The sequence below is a fragment of the Chlorocebus sabaeus genome, chromosome 18, assembly GCF_047675955.1.
Source record: "Chlorocebus sabaeus isolate Y175 chromosome 18, mChlSab1.0.hap1, whole genome shotgun sequence".
NCBI classification, from domain to species: domain Eukaryota; kingdom Metazoa; phylum Chordata; class Mammalia; order Primates; family Cercopithecidae; genus Chlorocebus; species Chlorocebus sabaeus.
Window position 1 is genome coordinate 45,913,006 of NC_132921.1, and position 23,892 is coordinate 45,936,897.

The 23,892-nt window shown below is 36.3% G+C and overlaps 1 protein-coding gene across 12 annotated transcripts in view; it reads right to left on the reverse strand.

The window, feature by feature from the left end:
- Positions 1 to 23,892, reverse strand: part of KIAA1328 (KIAA1328 ortholog) — a 354,206-nt gene that overhangs the window by 66,330 nt on the left and 263,984 nt on the right. The gene's annotated exons all lie outside the window — the stretch shown is intronic.

Here is a 23,892-nt window from a genome sequence, read left to right on the forward strand (position 1 = left end):
TAGCAGTGTTTGCTCATATCATAATTTATTAATAAAAACCAAGAAAGTAAATGGTTTTATGTTCAGAATTATATAAAGAAAATAAAATCATTAGTTATATGGTTTAATAAAGTAGGCACAAGGAAATGTACAAGTGATACTCTCTCCTTTTTTTTTTCAATCAGAACACACACAGAGATCATTTTCCTCTGCAGACCAACCAGAAGATGTGTAACTTAGGGCTATACAAATTGCACTCATGGAACAGGAAAATACGGAAAATAAAAGTACCTTATTGTGAATGTTATATAAATTTATGTCAACCCGGAGGCCCCAAACCCACGCAAATCCAATGACTACATCTCTGCTTGTTCTTGTAGAAAAATTAATGTGACCCCAACCATTGGCTTCCCCAAAATTGATTCATTCTCAGCTCAGTTGAACTCCCAATACTGACTGCCTTCTGCTTCTTTACAGCATTTTCACAGAAGCTTTTCTGTACCTTTATTCAAAATTCCATCTTGGTAATCCTCCATCTCAACTGGGAACCTGGCTTCTAATTTCCCTAAAATAAAGATGACTACATGAAAAATGTCTTCCTTCATTTGTATTTATTTCCATATTCACCCACCTACTATTCCTCTCCTAATGTCTCAAAAAAAATTTACCTTTTATTTGCACTCTTGATACCATCTTGACCCATCCCCTCTGTGACTATGGCCTGTCAATCATCTCTTTTTCTTATAACTTACAAACTCCTCTCTAAACTGGATTCTTTCCTAGGGCTACAAACAAGAGCAGATCTTCCATTAATACTCAGTGTCAGTGAGTGTGTGGGGACAAGAGCACTTTAATACCTATTGCAGGAACTGCAAATGGGTATCACGTTTTTGTGAGTGACTTGTTAACACAAAATGAAAATGCATCTCTCCTTCAACAGTTCTACTTTTATCCCACACTTGAGGCCAGGAATTTGAGATTGGACTGGGCATCACAGCAAGACCCCATCATTAAAGAAAAAAAAATGTTTTAAATTAGCCAGGCATGGTGGCATGTGCCTATAGTTCCAGTTACTTGGGAAGCTGAGGCAGCAGGACAGCTTGAGCACAGGAGTTTGAGCTTACAGTGAGCTATGATCATGTCACTGCTCTCCAGTCTGGGAGACAGAGTGAGACTCTGTCTCAGAAAAAAAAAAAAAGAAAAAAAAAAAAAGGAATTTCTCCTACGGAATTACATGAACAACAGCATGAGAATATTTGTTCAAGGACAACCACTGGAGAATTATTTGTAATAGTGAAAAATTGAAAGCAAATATCATTCAGTAAGAGAATGAATAAATTATGGTACATATTCATCATAAAGAACAATATTCAGCCATTAAAAAGAATGAGGTAATTCTTTTTTTGTTTGTTTGTTTTTTGAGATGGAGTCTCACTCTGTTGCCCACGCTCGAGTGTGGTGGCACGATCTTGGCTCACCACAACCTCCACTCCCCAGGTCAAGCAATTCTTCTGCCTCAGCCTCCTGAGTAGCTGGGACTACGGGCGCACACTATCATGTCCAGCTAATTTTTGTATTTTTAGTAGAGATGGGGTTTCACTATGTTGGCCAGGCTGGTCTTGAACTCCTGACCTTGTGATCTGCCCGCTCGGCCTCCCAAAGTGCTGGGATTACAGGTGTGAGCCACCAGGCCTGGCCCAGCCCTGGTTCCTGTTCTTAAAGAGATGTTAGTGGGGGAGATAGATGTGGAAACAGAATTTTTAATACCATATGCCAAATGCAGTAATTCAGGAATATACTGGATGTTATGAGAGCGCAAGGGCTAGGCACCTAACTTTATTTGCATAACAGAAGGGAGATTCCTGAAATATTCAAACTTAACCTTGGAAGATAAGGAAAAATGTAAGAATGTTCTAGTAAAAGAAACAGTATTAGCAAATATACCAACATACGAAACTTCAGCTCATATTTTGGGAAAGTTAAATAGCTGGGTATTGTTACAGCATTAAATTTTCGGTGTGTGATAGGGAGGAATGGAGATGAAGCAGGTGAGATAGTGCAGGTCAGATAATGAAAGGTTGTGTTTTCCATACTGAGGGGCTTGAACGCTATCTTGTGGCCAAGGTGGAGTCACTGAAAGGCTCTCAGGAGAAAAATGACATGATACAACCTGAATTTATGAAAAATGACTCTGGCACCATTTAGAGAATGGGCTGCAGGAAACCAAATGAGGTGGAAGGCTGCTGAAACAGCTCTGATGAGAGATGAAGGTTTCCAATAGAGAGGAGGTAGTAGGAACGGAAAGACATCGTTTAAGAAATATTTAGGGTTTAAAAGGACAGAACTTGATGTAAAAGAGAGGGAGAGAAAAGTCAAGAACGACTGGCAGAATTTTGGGTTGATAAGCAATACAGAGGAAGATTGGGGAAGGGTGAGAAAAATTAAGTGCAGCTTGAGGTGCTTATGGAACATCTGAGAAGATATTTCAAGAAAGTAATTTGATCAGTTACTCCATGGCTTTTTGCTATTGGCTGAGTGAGTTTAGAGGTGGTAGGGTTGAGGGAGATAGAGTTGAGAAAGAATATGCTTCAATTTCAATTTCCTTGGTGTAGGAGGAGATACAGTCATTCTTGTGAGTAAAGTGGGTATTGAGAAGACAGGTGAAGGTTTGGAGTATGTATTGAGGGAATTTGAAATAGAAATGAAAAGAAAAAGATTTTCCTGAAATGTTGAGGCCCTAACAGAAATAGAAATCATCCATTTGTAGCAGGGCTCAGGTGCAGAGATTAAAAAGCAGAGAAAACGGTGTGAGAGCTCGAACTAGGGTTAAGATTTCACTGGGACAATGCAGCTGACTGGGGATCAAGGGAAATAAATATACTAAAGTAGTTTAGGTCAACCATTTGGTCCAGGAAGAAAGTGAGGCAACAGGGACTGGCAGAAAGTGAGGCAACAGGGACTGGCAGAAAAATGAGGGGAAATAAATAATTTAGCTATCCCTTTAAGGTAAAGCAAAAATAAAACAGCAACAACACCATAAATATAAAAACCCTTGGTATGGTATATGTGAGAAACATGAGAACATAAGCTAAAAAGGAAGAGGCTGGGATGACAGACTCAATGATTTTTCTGATGAAGCCATAGTGGGTGATAGCAAACTCTGGGTGTGGCCATGGATGATGCTGGAGTGAACTGAGGAAGGCAAAAATTCTTTAGCTATGGCAATGGAGAGATCAACCATATGCATATTGGGATCTCACAGAATGATGGTAGGAGTTGCGGGGGAGAAAGTGACTTTAAGTGGGTTGTCAAGGTCCCAGTGAGACAATGATGGAAAACAAACGATGGAAAAGGATGGACTGCTGCAATCAAACTAGACATATATTTAGATTCACATAAATAAAGAGATTTGCAAGAAAAATGCTGGCACTCCTCTCTCTGTTGTTTATCAAATGTGACAGAAAGAATGGCCTCTATTAGAAGTGGTGCTCTCAGAAAAGATGCTGATTTTAGGCAGTGATTCACAGCTTGGCAATACATTTAAATAATCTAGAGAATTTTTAATAAGAGTGACGGACTGAGTCCCACCCACTTGTCAAAACTGAATTAATCAGTCTAGGGTGGGACCTGGATATTGTTTGCTTCCCTCTCTCACTCTCCTTTCCTTTAAAAAAAGCTCTATAGGTGATTCTAATGTCCAGATAGGATTGAAAATTACTGAGTTATTGTGAAGAGTGGGAGAAAACATTCTTTTAGAAAAAGGCAGGATGAAAAGAGTACATTTCCTATGAAACAGGGATTCTCTAAGGCACTAGCAGGAAATCCTTGGGGGACACCAGGAGGGAAAGGGGTGTTAGTGACATGAGGAAAATTAGGGGAGGAAAGGTAGACATTTAAGGGAATGAGAGTATAAGAGAAAAAATAGCACATGAAATACTCAAATTTTGGCATGAGTTTTTTTTTATTTTTTTTTAGAAAAAGAACAAGTCCTTGATTTAGAAGACCATAAAATCTAGGTTGAAGAAACAGATAGATACCTATTAATTCCTCTGTTCATTTCCAATGGCCTGATTCAGGTGCTGGCCATATCATACCTAAATAATTGCTATATTGTCCAGTTTCGGAACCAGCCCTGGAACCAGACATTTCTTTGAAAAGGTCTGGTACCTTGTATTGGGGAAAAAGAAAAAGAAAGCTATTGGATTGCCATAGCTTCCAAGTCCTTGCTGTGGATATGGAAAGAGAATACATGTCTGTACCTATATAGTAATTTCTATATATAGGTATCTCTATATTGAAAAACATGAGTTTATACAGAGTTTATACTAATATCTTCAAAATTCCAACTCTAAACCAACAGGGTTCATTTTAGCTGCTTCTCTTTCCATAGAAATATCCCTTCTCCAACAATGAAAAAAACTGGCCATTTTCCATAATATAATTGAAGCGGCATCATTCATCTGGGGTAATACCCAAGATTTGTTGCCCCAAGCCAAGGAAATCAAGGATGCAGACACACAAGGAGTAAGTTTAAGAGCGGGGGTTTAACACGTGAGAGAAAGAGAAAAGCTCTCTCTCCTGCAGAGAGAGAGGGGCTCCTGAGTGGTTTTTCTGGTTCTGTGTTTAAATGCATGGGGTTTTATAGACAAGCCTGAGGAGGCGGTGTCTGACTTACACAGGGCCCAAAAGATTGGTCGGACCAAGTGTGCCATTTTCACAGTGCATGAAGAAGGTGGCCACTGCACCCTAATTTTTTATTATGGAGATGGGTTCTCTACCTTGCCAGCAGCATGTTGCCTGTTCCTTTATGGTACATGTGGTTGATAAAGAAAAGGGAAGATGGAGCCTCCATGTTGAACATGCCTGGCCTCCAGGTAACCTTTTCCTATTGGCACAGCTGCCAGCATTCACCCGTGCAAGCTTCCAGCTTGGTAATCTATGTCTGCAGCTCGATTTTTCAGGCTGTTCTTTGTTAGAAAAGAAATGATCTGGGGTTGCTTTTTGTTTAAAGGGAAGCCTTACTGAGGACTCTCTTACCCTCTCTAACTGCTTAAATAATTTCCTTTTAGCCCCTGTACCATAATTACTTACTTAATACTTTTGTATTAAAATAATATTCTGTCACCACAGCTATTCATCCTTTACCAGCCTACTCCTCTCACAACACATGCTTCTGGGCTGCTTCTGCCAGTGCGCCTCTGTATGGACACTGTGGACACTGTGGGAGACAAAATGTGCTACCCAACAAAATGAAGGATTGTTGGGCTCAGGACAATTAAGAAAAAGCAAACACAGGAAAGCTCTCTGCCCTCCCTTTAACTGCCTAAAAGCTGAACACAGATTTACAGAGACAAAAGGCACCCTGCTTGCCTTCTACTGGGGAGAACAAAGGTTAAACACTGAAGAAAACTTTAGATCCTCATCATCTGGAGATGACACCAGGGAATCTACATGAACAGGCTTTACCAACTAGCCTTTATCTGTCATTTAGTTTCCTTGACTCAATTTGCTACCTTTAGGAATTTAAAGTCCCTTACCTTTGTCTCGTTAGTTTTCTAAAATTTTACTGTTCCTTGTTGAAGATGCTATAAAAGCTGGAATGAAAACTACCTCTTTGGTAACTACTCATTTTCAGAGTTTCTTCCATCTACATATGAAACACACATGCTAATAAATGTATGTTCATTTTTCTCTTGTTAATCTTTTTTTTTTTTTTTTTACATAGGTTCATTCCAACTAAGAACCTGTGAGGGTTGAAGAAAAAATTATTCTTCCCCTACAACCCATTCTCTACCCAGCCATGACTGGGCTACTCCTAAGGAAGCTCTCCTCATCCCTCTGGGTAACAAGACCCCATGCAAGGTCAAACTCCACATGGATACCTCCTTTTCATTCTGCTCGAGCTCCATCACACAACACCAGTGCAGTTCCCATAGGGAAGCCCTCCTCACCGTGCACAAGTTCTGATATTCTGTGCCCAGCTGTCCTCTTCTATGGATGCCCTTCTCATACCACTCACATTCTAATGCCTCAAGATCAAATTATTTTTTGGCTAGGATGTGAGGTGGCAATCAAGGTTCATTTCTTCTCCATATTTATATCCAATATTTCTAGCATTACTTGTTTAAAAAACTTTCCTTTTTCTACTGAATTGCTTGGCACCACTGTCAAAAAACAGTTGAGCATATGAGTGTGTGGGTCTGTTTCTGGACTCCATTCTTTTCCATCAATCTATTTATGTATCTTAAGGTGAAAACCAACCTGTATTTATTACATAACTTTAATTTACATACCTAAAATTAGGTAGCATAAGTCCTTCAATGTAGTCTTCTAGAATAACTTAAAGACTGTCACTGCTATTCTAGTCCTTTCACATTTCCATATAAATTTCAGAATAAGTTTGCCAATTTCTATAAAACAGTATGTTGGTATTTTGACTGAAATTGCATTGAATCTAAGATTCAGTTTGGAAAAAAATTTTGATATTTATAACAATACCAACTGGTCAAATTCAAGAGCATATCTTTCTTTCCATTTAGTTTTCTTAAATTTGTCTCAGCAGTATTTTGTGGTTATCATGTAGAGATATTTTGCTTCTTTTGCTAAATTTATTCTTAATTATTTGATGGTTTTGATGCTACTATAAATGCTTTCTTTTATTTTCTATGCTAATTACTGTTATTATATAGAAATAAATTTTATTTTTATACATTGAATTTGTATTCTGTGATTGTGTTAAATTCACTTAATTCTAGTACTTGTCTCTGTAGCTTCCTTAGTATTTTTCCATGTATACAATCATGTTATCTGAGAATAAAGGCAGTTTCGCTTACTTCTTCCCAATATTTTTCCAATATTTTTCATGCCTGATCACACTAGAATCTCCCATACAATGTTGAATAAAAGTGAACAAGAGTGTACATCTTTAACTTGTTCCTAAAGGTGTTTATTATTAAAGAGACGTATCTCTGTTGACACTATCATTTTTCTAGCTTGATGACAGGTCTTTTTTTTCTTCCTATAATGAATAGGCACTGGATGAGTTATGTCAAATGCTTTTTCTGCATCTGTTTGAGATGAAGTTTTTCTTTAATTTTTAAAATGGATTAAAATCTTTTTTATTGTGCTAATATAGCAAATTACATTGATTGATTTTCAAATGTTAAGCTGACTTTGCATTCCTGGGATAAAGCCTATTGAGTCAAGCTGTATTATGCTTTTTACATATTCCCGAACTTAAATTGCTGATATTTTGTTAAGGATTTTTTGTGGGGTTTTTTTCCCCCCGCATTTATGTTCATGAATTTATGTCCATGGGGAAGATTGGCCTGTCATTTTCTTTTCTTCTAATGCCTTTACAAGGTTCAGACCTCACAAAAGAAGTTGAGAAAAGTTCCTTCTTCCTATAGTCCAAGTGGTTCTCAAGCGTGGTAGGAGGAGAGAATGTTGCCACACAGAAGGCATATGGCAATGTCTACAGAGGTGTTTGATTGTCCCAACTTGGGGCTGCTATTGGCATCTAATAGGCAGAGGCCAGGGATGCTGCTTAACATCCTACAATGCACAGGATAGCCTCTCACAACAAATAATTATCTGGTTGAAACATCAATAGTGACAAGGCTGAGACACCCTGTTCTCGTCTCTGACATAATCTGTGTAAGACTGACATTATCTCTTCAATACATACTAGGTAGAATTTGCAAGTGAAGTTTTGATAGGTGTATAGTTTACTTATGGGAAAGTTCTTAACTAGAAATTAAATTTCTTTAACAGATACAGGGTTATTCGAATTTTCTACTTTTTTGTACCAATCTTGGTATATTATTGACTTAAAGGAATTTATATCGTTTAAGTTGTCAAAAGTGCTTGCAAAAAATTGTTCACAACATTCCTTCAATACTTAAAAATATAATTAAAACTTATAGTGATATATCCTTTTTAGGTCTTGATATTGGTAATCTTTTTTCTTTCATAGTAGGTTGATCATCTTGAAAAGGATTATTAATTTTATTTACAGTTTCAAAGAATCAACTTTTAGTGTTGTTGATTTCCTATTTGGTTTTCTTTTTCATTGCACGACTTACCAAAGAGTAGCTGTTACAAGGTTGAAAGCAGAATAGAAATACAGTCACAGACTCTATAATGATATTTCAGTCAACAATTGACCAAATATATGACAGTAGTCCCACAAGATTATAATATCAACTTTTTACTATACCTTTTCTATATTCAGGTACACAAATACTTACCATAGTGTTACAACTGCCTAGAGTATTCAGTACAGTAATATGCTCTAATGAGATCCCATTTGTCAATTTTTGTTTCTGTTGCAATTTAATTGCTCTTGGGGATTTCGTTATGAAATCTTTGCCTGTGCCTATGTCCTGAATGGTACTGCCTAGATTTTCTTCTAGGGTTTTTATAGTTTCAGGTTTTACATTTAAGTGTTTATCCATCTTGAGTTAATTTTTGTATAAGGTGTAAGGAAGGGGTCAAGTTTCAATTTTCTACATAAGGCTAGCCAGTTCTCCCAGCACCACTTATTAAATAGGGAATCCTTTTCCCAATGCTTGTTTTTGTCAGGTTTGTCGAAGATCAGATAGTTGTAGATGTGTGGTCTTATTTCTCTGTCCTCTATTCTGTTCCATTGGTCCATGTGTCTGTCTTTGTACCAGTACCATGCTGTTTTAGTTACTGTAGCCTTGAAGTGCAGTAGTGTGGTACCTCCAGCTTTGTCCTTTTTGCTTAGGATTGTCTTGGCTAGATGAGCTCTTTTTGGTTCCATTCGAATTTTAAAGTAGCTTCTTCTAATTCTGTGAAGAATGTCAGTGGTAGTGTAATGGGAATAGCACTGAATCTATAAATTACTTTGGGCAGTATGGCCATTTTTACAATATTGATTCTATCAGAGCTTCTGAACAGCAAAATAAACTATCATCAGAGTGAACAGGCAACCTACATAGTGGGGTAAAATTTTTGCAATCTATCCATCTGACAAAGGGCTAATATCCAGAATTCACAAGGAACTTAAACAAATGTACAAGAAAGAAACAACCCCATTAAAAAATGGGCAAAGGACATGAATAGACACTTCTTAAAAGAAGACATTCATGCAGCCAACAAACATATAAAAACAAACTCAACATCACTGATCATTAGATAAATGCAAATCAAAACCACAGTGAGATAGCATCTCATGCCAGTCAGAATGGCTACTATTAAAAAGTCAAGAAACAACAGACGCTGGCAAGGTTGCAGAGAAATAGGAATGCTTTTACACTGCTGGTGAGAATGTAAATTGGTTCTAACATCGTGGAAGAAAATGTGGCAATTCCTCAAGGTTCTAGAACCATTTGATCCAGCAATCCCATTACTGGGTATATACCCAAAGGAATACAAATCATTGTATTACAAAGATACATGCATGCATATGTTAACCGCAGCACTATTCACAATAGCAAATGCATGGAATCAACCCAGATGCCCATCAATGATAGACTGGATAAAGAAAATGTGGTACATATACACCATGGAATACTATGCAGCCATAAAAAGGAACAAGATCATTTTCTTTCAGGGACATGGATGGAGCTGGAAGCCATTATCCTCAGCAAAACAATGCAGGAACAGAAAGCCAAATACCACATGTTCTCACTTATAAGTGGGTGCTGAACAATGAGAACACATGGACACAGGGAGGGAAATAACACACCGCGGGGCCTGTTGGGACGTGTGGTTGGGGGAGGGAGAGCATTAGAAAAAACAGCTAATACATGCTGGGCTTAATATCTATGCGATGGGTTGATAGGTGCAGCAAACCACCATGGCACACATTTACCTATGTAACAAGCTTGCACATCTACCCTGGAACTTAAAATAAAAATAAAAATGTAAAGAAAAAAAATGCCCTACAAGTTTGTAGCCTAGGAGCAATAGGCTACACTATATAGCCTAGGTCTACAGTAGGCTAGGTTTGTGTATGTACACTCTATGATGTCTGCACAATGATTATTAACACATTTCTAAGAATATACACCTATCACTAACTGACACATAACTATATAGAAATGCTACAAATTGGACAATACTATGAGAAATTTAAGTTCTGGCATAGAATGGAGGGATATCTTAATGTCCTAGACTTCAGCTAAGAATACTAGAAAGCTCACATACTAGAAGAAGGCTTATCATAAACTTCTCTAACAAAGACCAAAATCAAGCTTCAACGAAATATACAAAGAAGGAGTTTGGAGAGTTAGTCCTACCAAGTTAGAGGGGCTTGGAAAACACCCCAGACTTTCTGGAGATCTGCCCTCACAAAGCATAAAACCAAACCTATATTAGTTCAAAGGTGACTAACTGGTAGCTACATTGCAGATGAGGGCAAAAATCAACACTCTTCAGAAAATGATCATAAAACCCCTATCTGTAAATGTTTCATCCATAATATTCAGGACAAAATACAAAATTACCAGACATAAAAAGAAACAAAATGTTAACCACAGTCAAGGAAAAAAAATCAATAATTTAAAATCAACGAAAAGATGGCCCACATGTTGAACCTGGCAGGTAAGAACTTTATTTAACGATTATAAATATGTTACTGGACACTGTCTTCGTCTGTTTTGTGTTGCTATAAATGAATGCCTGAGACTCAGTAATTCTTAAAGTAAAAAGGTTTATTTGGCCCACAATTCTGAGGGCTGGAAAGTTTAAGATTGGGCATCCACACCTGGTGAGCGCCTCAGTCTATTCCATTAATGGCAGAAGGCAAAGGGGAACTGTACTGTGCAGAGAGTACATGGTGAGAGAGGGGGAAAGAGAGGAGTGAGATGTCAGCTCTTCTGAACAACAAGCTTTCATGGGAACTAACAGAGTAAGAACTTACTCACTCCTGAGGGAGTTAATCTACTCATTAAGGTTCTACTCCTATGACACAAACACCTTCCATTAGGTCCCATCTCCAAAACTGGGGATCAGATTTCAACATGAGATTTGGAGGAGACAAACATCCAAACCATAGCAGACATAAAGAAAAATATGGTTTTAATGAGTGAATGGCCAGGCAATTTCAACAGAGATATCAAGTCTAAAAAAGAATCAGATGGATATCTAAAAATTACATTGATTGAAATAAAAATGTAAAACGAAGATAGAAGAACAAAGGGAAAATAAATTATATGACCGAATCAATAGAAATGACCCAATTTGAAGAACAAAATGAGGAAAAGATTGAAGAAAAGTGATTAAAATCTCAGGTGTCTTAGAAACAATATTAAGCTGTCTAATAAATACAACTGGAGTACCAGAAAGAGAGGAGATGGAGAATGGAACAGAAAAAAATACCTGAAGAAATATATCTTAAAAAAAAAATGGCAGAATTTCCCACAAATTTGATGAAAAACTCTGACCTACAGATCATAGTCAAACTGTTGAAAACAAAAATAAAAATAAAAAGAGAATCTTGGTGACAACCAGAGAAAAACGTCAATTACATAGAGAAGAATGATGATCAAGGACAGTCAATATGTCTTTAGAACAATTATGGCCGAAAGACATTGGTATCTTTAAAGCTCTGAAAAGAAATAAATAAATCTGTCAAACAAAATTCTACATCTCATGAAAAGATCTCTCTAAAATGAAGGAGAAATACCATTTTCCAAGGAAGAAAATCAGGGAAAAGTTGTTGCCAACAGACCTGTGTTATGAGAAATAATAAAATGTTTTTCATGTTGAAACCTGAATCTACGCAAAGAAATGAAGAGCATCAGAAATACTGCGTGTGTAAATATAAAAGGTTATATTTTCTTAGTCTTCTCTTAATTTCTTTAAAAGAAATATAAATGTTTAAAGCAAAAACAGTATCACTGGGATTCCTCAAGTATTAAGATCTAATGTATATGACAATAATGTCACAAAGAATGGGGAAGTAAACATATGTTAGCAATAAAAAATGCCTTACATTCTACATAATATTGCACAGCATTAACACTACGTAGACTGTAGTAAGTTAGGGAAACATATTGCCATCTCTACAGAAATCACCAAAGAAAACGCAAAGCCATATAGCTAATAAGATAATAGAGGAATTATCCTGAAGGAGCTAAAAACAGAACTACCATTCGACCCAGCAATCCCATTACTGTGTATACACCCAGAGGAATATGAATCATTCTACCATAAAGACACATGCATGCCAATATTCACTGCAGCACTATTCAAAATAGCAAAGATATGGAATCAACCTAAATACCCATCAATGGATTAAAAAAATGTGGTATATATACACCACAGAATACTACACAGCCATAAAAAGAAGAAGATTATGTCTTTTGAGGGAACATGGATGGAGCTGGAGGTCATTATCCTTAGCAACCTAATGCAGGAACAGAAAACCAAATACTGCATGTTCTCACTTATAAGTGGGAGCTAAATGATGAGAACACATGGACACAAAGAGGGGAACAATAGATACTGAGGCCTACTTGAGGGTGGAGGATGGCAGGAGGTAGAGGAGAAGAAAAAGTAACCATTGGGTACCAGGCTGAGTACCTGGGTGATAAAATAATCTGTAAAACAAACCCCCATGATACAAGTTTATCTATATAACAAACCTGCACACACATCCCTGAATGACAAAGTTTAAAAACTGAAAAAATAAAAGTATTATCCTCCCCTTTCCCCAAAAAAAGGAGCAGAAAAGGAGAAACAGCAACAAACAAGCAAAAAAAGATAAACTAATAAATTGGGAGTGGGGGAAGCAAAATGGTAGATCTAAGTTCAACAGTATCAATAATTAAGTTAAATTTAAATGAATTAAGCATTCAAATGTCAGACTAGAGAAAAATGCAGAACAAAATCATATGTTGTTTATAAGAGTTAACACTTTAAAAATAAAATAACAAATAGGTTAACATAAAAGGATGAAAAGAGATAGGCCATGAAAACAGTACACATGAAAGGCTGGAATGATTATATAATATCAAATAAATTAAATGTTAAGCAAGAATGTTACCAGAGACAAAGAGAAATACTTCATCATGATAAAATGGGCAAATAATCAGATAGACATAATAATCATAAATACATACGCATCTAGAACAATGCTTCAAAATACATATCGTGAAATTGATAAATCTGAAGGAAAAAGTAGAGAAATTAAAATCATATTTGGATATTTTAACATTTCTTTTTTATCAGTTGATAGTACCAAAAAATAAACCACCGGAATTCAGTAGGCTAAAGAAGCAGTGAACAACACTATTAATCGATTGATCGAAGTGACATGTACAGAACACTACACTCAACAGCAGACTTACACATTTTTATAAGTGCATATGGAATACTGACCAAGATAGATCATACCTTGGGTTATAAAATAAAGTTCAATACATTTCTAAAGAATAAAAGCTTATAGAATATGTAATCTGACCACAATGGAGTTAAACTAAAAATAAAAAACATCTAGAAAAATCTTTCTAGTATTTGGAAATTATTTAACATACTTTTCTTTTTTCTTTCTTTATTTTTTGTGAGACTGATTCTCACTCTGTTGCCCAGGTAGGAATGCAGTGGTGCGTTTATGGTTCACTGCAACCTCCACTTCCTTGGCTGAAGGGATCCTCCTACCTCAGTCTGCTGAGCAACTAGGAATATAGGCATGCACCATCATGCCTGGCTACTTTTTGTATTTTTTGTAGAGATGGGTTTTCACCATGTTGCCCAGACGGGTCTCAAACTCCTGGGCTCGAGTCATCTACCGGCCTCAGCCTCTGAAAATGTTGAGATTACAGGTGTGAGCCACCACAACCGGCCTATTAAACACATTTCTACATAATCCATAGGTAAAGCAAAATCACAGGATAAATCACAGGATAAATATTTTTTAACGAATGACAAAAAAAAAAAAAAAATATTAAAATTTGAGGGATAAAGAAGCAGTTCTGGCTGGGTATGGTGGATCATGCCTGTAATCCCCACACTTTGGGAGGTGGAGGCAGGAGGATCACTTCAAACCAGGAGTTCAAGACCAGTCTGGGCAACATGGTGAAACCCCATCTCTACAGAAAAATACAAAAATTAGCTGGGTGTTGTGGTGTGTGCCTGTAGTCCCAGCTACTCAGGAGGCTGAGGTGGAAGGACCACCTGAGTCAGGGGAGGTAGAGATCCAAGATTGTACCTCTGAACTCCATTTTGGGTGACAGACTTAGACCCTGTCTCAACAACAACAAAAGAAGCAGTGCTTAGAGAAAAAACAATTTCAGTGCTGGTATTAGAAAAGAAGCTTAAAATCAGTGATGTAATATTCTATTGTATGAAGCAAGAAAAGGAAGAGCAAACCAGATATAAGGTAAGGAGAAGGAAGGAAACAGTAAAGAGTAGAAATCCATAAAATAGACAAATAAAAACACAAAAGAAACATAAAATTGGCCTCTTGAAAAGATTAATAAAATTGGTAAACCCCTGTGCCAAGATAAACTAAGAAAAGGAGAAAACTCAAGTTAGGAATCAGAGATGGTATCGCTATAGAGCCTACAGACAGTAAAAGGACATTAAGGTTATATCATGAACAACTTTATGCCAATATATTTAATGAAATGAATACACATGTCTTAAAAAATACAACTTGTCAAAACCAACTCAAGAAGAAAGAGAAAATATGAGTAGCTTCATATCTGTTACAGAAATTGAATTCATAATCAAAGATGTTCCCACAAAGAAAACTGCCCAGATAGATTCATTGGTAAATTTTATCACATATAAGAAAGAAATATTGCCAATCTTACATAAACTTTCGGTATATAGAAGAGGAGGAAATACTTTGCAACGTATTTTGTTACTGTGTAATACCCAAGATATTATGATAAAATAATATAAAATGGTACCATATCATGGCCAAGTTAGTATTTTTTTCAAAATATAACATTGATTTAACATTCAAAAATAAATCCAGGTAAGTGATACCACTGAGAGAAAAAAGGAGCAAAACCACATGATTATATCAATAAATGCAGAAAAAGCATTTGACAAAGTTGTGATTAAAAACTCTCAGTAAACTAGGAATAAAAGGAAACTTATTTCAATTTTATAGAGGACATCTACCGAAAACCTGTATTTAACATTTTACTTATTGGTTAATTACTGAAAATCTTTCCCCTAAGATTGGGAACAATATAAGGATGTCTTCTTTAACACTTCCATATTGTTTTGAAAGTCTTAGACAATAAAATAAGGCAAAAAAAAAAAAAAAAAAAAGAGAAACAAAAGGCATAAAGCTTGGAAAGACATGAATAAAGCTGTTATTATTCACAGGCAATGAGATTGTGAATTTCAATATCCTAAGGAATCTACAAAAACAAAACAAAAACAAATACTGGTAGAATATGTCCATTTAACAAACTGCAATATATAAAGTAAGTCTTCAAAATAGTCTTTATATGTCATTAAATTCCACAAAAATGTGTAAGACTGGTAAACTGGAAACTATATGGCATTGCTGAATTAAATTTAAAAATATCTAAGTAGGCCAGGCATGGTAGCTCACACCTGTAATCCCAGCACTTTGGGAAGCCAGGGCAGGCAGATCACTTGAGGCCAGGAGTTCGAGACCAGCCTGACCAACATAGTGAAATCCCATTGCTACTAAAAATACAAAAATTGGCCAACTGTGGTGGCACATGCCTGTAATCCCAGCTAGTGCAGAGGCTGAGGCGCGAGAATTGCTTAAGCGTGGGAGGCAGAGGTTGCGGTGAGCCAAGATCACACCATTGCATTCCAGCCTGGGGGACACAGCAAGACTCTGTCTTAAAAAAAAAATCAAAGTACACCCAGAAATAAACTATTTTCATGGAATGGAAAACTCAATATTTTTTAGGATGTCACTTTTCCCCAAATTGATTGAATCATAGTTCAATTTCCTTAATAGAAATTGATAAACTAAATCTAAAATGTAAAGAACCTAGAATAGAAAAATAATTTTTAATAAAAAAAGTAAGGCTTGAAGGTTTACTATACCTAATTTCAAGATTTACTATAAGGCTCAGGTAACCCAGAGTGTGTGGCATTGACATAAGAATGGACATACATATCAATGAAACAGAAGTCCATAAATCTGTGTGTGTGGGGTGTATGTGTCTGTGTGTGTGTGTGTGTGTGTGTGTGTGTGTGTACACATTCAACTGACTTTTGAAAACTTTGGGAGGCTGAGGCAGGTGGATCACCTGAGGTCAGGAGTTCAAGACCAGCCTGGCCGACCTAGTGAAACCCCGTCTCTACTAAAAATACAAAAATTAGCCAGGTATGGTGGTGTGTGCCTGTAATCCCAGCTACTCAAGAGGCTGAGGCAGGAGAATTGCTTGAACCTGGGAGGCGGAGGATGCAGTAAGCTGAGATCACGCCACTGCATTCCAGCTTGGGTGATAGAGCGAGACTGCATCCCCCCAAAAAACAAAAACAAAAACAAAAAAGAAAAAGAATGAACCTTAAATGTAAAAGTTAAAACTATATAACTTCTATAGCAAAACACAAGAGAAAATCTTTCTAACTTTCATCAATATTAAAAATTCCTGCTCTTCAAAAACACCATTGAAGGAAACAAGAAGTTAAGTCACATACTGGGAGAAAATATTCACAATACATCTATGAAGACTTTGCATCCAAAATATTAAAAGAACTCTATGTTCAATAATTGAGTTGTTTATCCAATTAAAACTGGTTAAAAGATTTGGACAAATATTTCACAAAAAGTTATATGAATGGGCAATAAACATCATCGGGAGAACTGCACACTGAAACCACAATAAGATGCTATTTCATATCCATTAAAATGTTTAAAATTAAAGTGATAATACCAAGCCTTGGCAACGACACGGAGCGACTGGAATTCTGCTGCTTTGCTGAGAGAATTGTTATATAGCTTTGGAAAACAGTTTGGCAGTTTCATGTACAGTTGAAAATAAACTTACAACATGATACAGTAATTTCACTCCTAGATATTTACTTAAGAGAAAGAAAACGTGTCCACTAAAGACATGTACACAAATGTTCACAGCAGCTCAGTTGTTTTTTGTTTTGCCAAAATGTGAAAACAATCCATATGTCAATCAACAGATGCACTGATAAACAAGTTGAAATATACAATGAATTACTTCTAAGGAATAAAAAAGTAATGGACTACTGAAACATGCAGCAATTTGGCTATAACTCCAAAACATTATGGTGAGTAAAAGATATCAGACTTATGCATATTATATGATTCTATTTATATGAAGATTTAGAATGCGCAAAAATATTTGAAGTGATATATATCAGATTATTGGTTGCATGGGTTAGGGACCTTTGAAGGGAAACTCATCAAAAAGTGGTACAAGGTGCTTTGTGGGGTGATGAATACTTTCTGTCATAATTGAGGTTTGGTGTTAAATACACGAGTATATTCCTTTGTTAAAACACATTAAGCTTGATATGTGCATTTCAGTGAATGTAAGTTATATTTAAATAAAATTGATTAACAATAAAGTTGAAGACAAATGCAGAAAAACTTTCACCAAAGAACTTTTAAATATACTGAGATGTATCAAAATTAAGAACTATGTAAGTTACTTCTCAAACTAAAAGCACCCAGATAACACACTGAAGAAACATTCACTGACCATGTACTTTGAACCATTCACTGTGCTAGGCACCACAAAGTCAAAACCTAATTGTCAGATGATCAGTGTTTCTTATCAGTTCACACAGTCTAGATAAAATGCATACAATGAATTATTGTTAATAGAACATCATTCCCTGATATGGATGGAATTATTAGAAATAGTTTTCTGTCATTCTTATTTAGCATCTGACGGAGCTGTTAAAAGTGATGAAAAAATAATCAAAATCAAGATAGCAGAAGAAAGCTTACACCCTTAGCATTTAGGCTTGCTACACTGTAAGTCACCCTTAAGTTCCTAAGATTTTACTGAACTCTATTTCCATATTTTAGTATTACAAAATACAAAATGAGAATCTTTGAGTAGCCCTGATTTAGGGTTGGGAAAGGAAAAACATTCTCCGTTCTTGAAGTTTAATGAAATTCTGGTAATTCAGAGCACTTTGAACTTTTCTTGCTATTTTGCCCAAATCTTATATCGCGATAGTCTGTCTGAGCTTGAATGGCAAATTTTAAATGTCATTCAGCACCAACTGAATACCACATGTATTTGCATTTCTTAAAAAGTAGAAAAAACATTAACCTTTTGTTTTATTGAATTAAAATGCCATGGAAATGCTGTTGTAGTCTTGGGGGAGACTGAAATACTTTTACAAAGAAGAATAGCTGTCATTTATTAAGACAAAGAACAATTCCTTGATAGGATACCTTCTGACAAAAAGCAGATTGGTATTCTCATCATAGAAAAGGCATTATAAAAAAAAATCTAGCCTAGACCTCTGAGACTTGAATAATTTAAAGCTGCATTTGGTGCAATTTGAATTTTTCTTTAGGGAGGCAAAGTTAAATACCTTTAATTTGTTCTAATTATTTCAAATTTGCAAGTTAATTATGGCTGATCATTAAATAACAAAAAGGACTATCATCTCCATAGAGTTTTACCTCCTACCCTCTGCATTACTTAAGCTAGATTTTAGTATGCATGAATTAACTTTCTAAATAATCACACGGTTTGACTAAATGGCTCAGTAAAATGAGCTCTGATCCTCCGAATAAGCATTAATGGACATTAGAAATGCTACTGGGACTCATGTTACTTACATTATAAGTATTTTTAATGGGGCCTTATTTACTAATCTTTATGTACTGTTCAAGTTAGAACACCATATAGTTACATTATTCTGCTTTACTGGAGGAAAAAGTCTTATCTTTGAGACAATAAAATCAAATGTCCATTTAACACCAACTAAATTCACGTTAAAATTAATGCAGGGATGAGATGATGGGATTTAACTTGTTTTAGCTAGCTGCTCACCTCAATAAATCAATCTAGCAAAAATCGTCTGCTTGGTCTGTAAATGAAATATTACAGGTCTACTGATGTTCTAAGTGACTCAAGTAGCAAAGGCAGGTCCAATAATAACCATAAACTAGCATTTAAATTCCACGTGCTATTTGAAAGGAAGAATTCCTGATTTCTGATGTACCACTTTTTAGTTACCATTTCTATGCATACTTGGCTGCCAATGAATACAAGCCAGATGTCACATACCATACTGCTTCGAATTCGTCTTAAAGGTAATTTTCCTAAACATCCCAACTAAATCTTCATATTTCTCAGCAATGGACCTGTGAATGAACAAAAATTTTGAGACCACAGTGTCTAAAGAACAACATTTCGGCCGGGCGCGGTAGCTCACGCCTATAATCCCAGCACTTTGGGAGGCCGAGGCGGGCGGATCAGGAGGTCAGGAGATCCAGACCATCCTGGCTAACACGGTGAAACCCCGTCTCTACTAAAAAAATACAAAAAACTACTAGCCGGGCGTTGTGGTGGGCGCCTGTAGTCCCAGCTACTTGGGAGGCTGAGGCAGGAGAATGGCATAAACCCGGGAGGCGGAGCTTGCAGTGAGCTGAGATCCAGACACTGCACTCCAGCCTGGGGGACATAGCGAGACACCGTCTCGGAAAAAAAAAAAAAAAAAAAAAAAACAAAAAAACCAAAAAACAAAAAAGGGGGAAATAGGCAACTAAACAATGAATACATAATGTGGCAGGTGTTACGATGGCAGTATGCAAAGTGCTACATGAAGCAGGTAACAAAAACAGGAAGCTTGCAAGAAGAGGAGAATGGGGGCGGGGTCATGAAGGGAGTGAGGTACGAAAAGTCAGTAAAAAGGAATAATAATTTACTAGTATTTACTATGCAAAGGCACTGGCATGGTCCCTGGCTTCAAAAGATGTGACCATCATAGTGATTAATTTACTTATGCCAAGTCTCTTAGGTGTACTGGCTGGAATAATGGTCTCTGGACAATAATAGATAGAAAGATGTAACTTAGATGTGTGGTGCAGGAAAGAGAAGAGTCTGACCCCGAGGAGCACTCAGGGCAGCACAGTGGTCAAGAACATTAGCTTTGGTGTCAGACAGAACTGGATATTCTACAGCATTTCTAAGTTCTGATAGATGTAATTTCCTAATCAAGTTACTTAACCTCTCTGGGCCTCATTTCTTCATTTATAAAACAATGTATTAATAGTATGCAACTCATAGGGTTGTTGTGAGGATTAAATGAATTAATAATAAGATATATAAAAGAATGCTCAACACATATACACTACCTAAATGCTGGCTTCTATTATTATCATTATTTATGTTACTATTAAATGAGGAAACATTTAGAAGGCTTAGAGCAATATCTAGTATATATAAGGTGTTCAATAAGTTACTATAGACTAGCTGAAGAGATAGATGTTATAATTGCTGAGAATTATGGAGAAAAAGTAGGTCATGGCAGGGTAGAGATAATTGGATTGGATCTAGAGATGTTGAATTTGAGGGATGTGTAAATCACTTGGGCTAGTTATATTATCATACAGTTATAAGGACAGGTTTGGACCTCAGGAGGGAAAAGCTGGAACCTGAGATAAAGATTGTAGAGTTATTGGCATAGAGATATGATCTAGTCGTGGGAATGAATTAAGTTTCCCACAGAGAAAGAGGTCTATTGAGAAGGGGAAAGAGGATGAAATTGTCAATATTTAAACAGTATGCAGAGGCAAAGGAAGCAAAATCCAACAGAGAAATAATCTCCAATAGGGAGATAAGCAGAGAAAGAAAGAATAGTGTCAAGAAAACATGGGAACGAGAGAGATATCAGAAAGGTTAGCTATGTCACCTGCTATTGAGAAGTCAAGTAAGATGAGGATTAAAAAGTAAAAAAGATTTGAGAATTCGGAGGATACTAGTGACCATGGAAGCATGGTTTTAGTTGAGTGATACAGTACATCAGGAATAAATAGAAGGTGAAGAAACAGAAAATACAGCTTATGCTCTCAAGAAATATGGAAAAAAGAAAAACACAGCTCAATAGCAAGGCAAAAATGAGTTTTTTTGTTGTTTTAAGGAGAAGGATCCTTGAGCAAGCTTATAGGTGAAGAGAAGGAATGAAAGTGGAGAGGAAGGCCTGAAGATATAAGAGGTACTGATGCAGGAGACATTTGGATTTGAGATCTCTGGGGACCTCTAAGCAGTATTCCCTGATGGGCCCATTAAAATATGAACTCCAGAGAAAGACTGGTGCTTCACACAAAGATGTGATCCTGCTATATAATTAGAGATTAGAGCAGATCTCATTTTGAGTGAAGGAACACTTCATACTAGAAGGTGTTACTAGATTTTAAATTGCTCCTTTACTAAAAAAAAAAAAAAAGCTGGAATTTCATTAATTAAAATATCTTCAATTCTGTCCAGAAGCAGCAGCAACTGACGGAAAGTTAAGAAAAAAGAGGATGATGATGAAGCTATGCTAAATAAAACACTCTACTGTAGTGATCACTAAATAGCTAAATTAGCGTTGTATTGCTAAAATCCTAGAAAGGCCATGAAAATTTCTGTATGATCTTCAACAAATAAAATAGCTCTTTAAGTCAATTAATGTATATTTCAATGTAGAATAAGTCCTTTTAAGTTTTTAAAAAGGTAAACATATGGGAAGACAAAAATGTCAGTTCAATATAAACTAAGGAAGACAGGTATAAACCAAAGTATGAAGACTGTCCACTACATGATTAGTTTCCTAAGGGCAGAGACCAGGCCTTACTCTACTCTGAATCCCTGGCAATGCCTTCCATGTGGAGGTACACAGATAAGAGGCCCAACATACATATACTGATGAAACAAGTTTAATTTGGAGGACATTTATGGGATTAGAACAACAGAACTCTGAGTTAGTTGTTAGCTCTTTCTTGTATTGTGGACCATTCTCAGTCATTCTTAGATTTATAATCCATATTTTAATTTCATTCAGGCATGTACTTACGAAGCTTCAAAGATCTGGCACAAGACAAGAAAGACGTTATGAGGATATATTTACAGTATGCCAAAAATATCTTGCAAATGAACCACAACTATAATACAAAATTTTAGAACTGAGAGTAGTTCAATATATGGTACCAAAGGCCTATAAATTTATTGGAAATGTCAAAGAACCTCATGTTGGTCAGTTAAGGATTGTGGTCGAAATCTCTTTTAAGAAAACCAAGGTCCACTGGTGAATCAACACACAGCTAGAGTGTTACTGAAGATACAAGGTAAGGACCAGCCTACATGTCTATCTCAAAAGCAGTGTTTCTTAAAAAAACTGTGGTACAAGGATGCAAAATGTATTTTCCCTTTTCTCTTACCAAACTTCAAACTATACTATAAGGTTACAGTAACCAAAACAGCATGGTACTGGTACAAAACAGACACAAAGACCAATGGAAAAGATAGAAAACCCAGAGATAAAGTCACACACCTACTGCCATCTGATCTTCAACAAAGTCAACAAAAATGAGCAATAGGGAAAGGACTTCCTGTTCAATAACGATGATGGGATAACTGGCTACCTTTTACCATATACAAAAATTAACTCAAGACAGATGGAAGAAATATTTAAATGTAAGACCTCAAACTATAAGAATCTTAGAAGAAAACCTAGGAAATATCATTCTGGACATTGGCCTTGGGAAATAATTTATGATTGAGTCCTCAAAAGCAATTGCAACAGAACAGAAAATTGACAAGCAGGAACTAATTAAAGAGCTCCCACACAGCAAAGGAAACTATCAACAGAATAACCAGACAACCTACAGAACAGGAGAACATAGTCACAAACTATACATCTGACAAAGGTCTAATATTCAGAATCTACAGAGATCTAAAACAATTAACCAAGCAAAAATCAACCCCATTAAAAAGTGGGCAAAAGACAGGAACTGAAAAGAAGACAGACAGCAGCCCAAAAACATGAAAAAATGTTCTGTATCACTAATCATCAGAGAAATGCAAGTCAAAACTATAATGAGATACCATCTCACACTAGGCAGAATGGCTATTACTTTAAAAGTCAAAACACAACAGTTGCTGGTGAGATTGAAGAGAAAAAGGAACACTTATACATTGCTATTGGGAATGTAAATTAGTTCAGCCACTGTGGAAAGCAGTCTGGAGATTTCTCAAAGAACTTAAAACAGAACTATCATTCGACCCAGCAATCCCACTATTAGGTATATATCCCAAAGAAAACAAATCATTCTACCAGAAAGACTCATGCACTCACATGCTCACTGCAACACTATTCACAATAGCGAAGGCATGGAATCGACCTAGGTGTCCATCAGTGGTATACTGGACAAAGGAAATATGGCAAGTATACACCACGAAGTACTACACAGCCACAAAAAAGAATGAAATGATGTCCTTTGTGGCAACATGGATGCCACTGGAGGCCATTATCCTAAGCAAATTAATGCAGGAAAAGAAAACCAAATATTGCATGTTCTCACTTATAAGTGGGAACTAAACACTAGGTACTCTGTACATAAAGAAGGCAATAGACACTGGGAACTACTAGAAGGTGGGAGGGAGGGACAGGGCAAGGGTTGAAAAAGTATTGGGTACTATTCTCAGTACCTGGGTGATAGGGTCATTTGTACCCCAAACCTCAGCATCACAAGATATACCCAGGAAATAAACCTACACATGTGCCCCTGAATCTAAAATAAAAGTTAAAATTATTTTTAAAAATTTAAAAAATATTTTCACAATAATATGAAGGTGTTATTTGCCTTTTTTACTCTCATTCTCTCATGAGAATATAGTGAGATTTTCCAGGAGGTACACAACATGTGATATCACAGAAGAGTGAATGCAGAAGAAATGAGAATACAGCTGCCTTATTTTAAGCCAGAGATTAAAAAGATTTGCAAAAATATAAAAC